The sequence below is a fragment of the Dipteris shenzhenensis genome, chromosome 2, assembly GCF_047967505.1.
Source record: "Dipteris shenzhenensis isolate YYH24624 ecotype China chromosome 2, Dip_SZ_1.0, whole genome shotgun sequence".
NCBI lineage: Eukaryota > Viridiplantae > Streptophyta > Polypodiopsida > Gleicheniales > Dipteridaceae > Dipteris > Dipteris shenzhenensis.
In genome coordinates, this window is record NC_141597.1 from 54,611,273 (window position 1) to 54,612,594 (window position 1,322).

The 1,322-nt window shown below is 58.4% G+C and overlaps 1 pseudogene; it reads right to left on the minus strand.

The window, feature by feature from the left end:
- Positions 1-1,070, minus strand: LOC147904995 (calcium-dependent protein kinase 4 pseudogene; annotated as a pseudogene).
- Positions 1,071-1,322: the final 252 nt, after the last annotated feature.

Below are 1,322 nucleotides of genomic sequence, written 5' to 3' on the forward strand. Positions count from 1 at the left end.
TCAGAAAACACAGAGCTGTGGAGTTCGAGTTGCGAGCCCCCGGCCATGAAAGCGTCGTCGACGAGGAGCTCCCTTGCAGGCCGGTTTGGGAGCTGGAGGGAGGGTGCCATGACGGGGGTTCGCCGGGCAGTCGCTGCCACCGTCCTTGTTTGCTTTATTAGTAGCAGTTGCTGCTACAATCCAAGGGTGTGCAAGCACCTGGGCTGGCGTGAGCCTGGCTTGGACATCCCGGCACAGCATTCCCTGGATGAGCTCGATGGCAGCAGGAGAGACGTTGCTCCAAGGACGCGCAGCTGATGATGCTTGATTGCATGAAAGATACCCTGCGTGGTCTCGGCCCAGAAGGGGGGCTCTCCTCTGAGTAGGATGTATAGGACTACTCCCGCGCTCCAAACATCGATTTCTTGGGAGTAGCAGCCGTCCAGCACCTCAGGTGCGACGTAATAAGGACTCCCAGCAACGCCGGACAGCTGCTCGCCGGGCGAGAACGTGACAGAGAGGCCGAAATCGGCGAGCTTAATGCGTGAGTAGTCGTCGTGATCGTCGACGTCGGCGAGGAGGATGTTTTCGGGTTTGAGGTCCCGGTGGATGACGCCGTTACCGTGGCAGTAAGCGAGGGCTTCCATCACGCTTTTCAGGACCAGGGCGGCGTCACGTTCGGAGAAGCGCTTCTTGCGGACGATGCGATCGAAGAGCTCGCCGCCCGGGCAAAGCTCCATGACCAAGTGAATGGAGTCGGGGTCCTCCAAGGCGCGGTGGAGGCGGACGATGTTGGGATGGCCGGAGAGGTGCTGCATGATGGAGATCTCGTTGGCAACGTCGGCTGCGTCTTGCGGGTTGAAGAGGGAGGATTTATCGATGGATTTGCAGGCGAAGGGGGCGCCCGAGGATTTCTCGAGGCAGCGAAAGGTGGTGGCGAAGGAGCCACGGCCGAGCTCGGGGCCGAGGGAGAAGAGAAGGGAGATGTCGGGGATGTCGAAGTGGGGAGGGAGGAGGAGGTTGGAGGGGGGGGAGCGGGGGCGCTTGCAAAGGCTCTTCTGGCTTTGGGTTGGGGAGGCGAGCGTCGCCATAGCCAGGCAGCTGCAGGGCGAGACGACGCTGCAAACTATAATATGCGCTGCTTTATAGTTTTTGCCGCCGCCAAGAAGCAAGCTTGTGTTTTTGGCGGCGCCGCCTGCCACGCGTCCCACCTGCATTTTGCTGTTCCTTACAGACTAAGCTTCCTTTTATTTTGGCCGGAATCCATAATCATATTAAATTTCTTTCTTACTCGCGGAAACAAATTTCACAAAATAACCCCCCACACACTTTTTTTTTTTGGG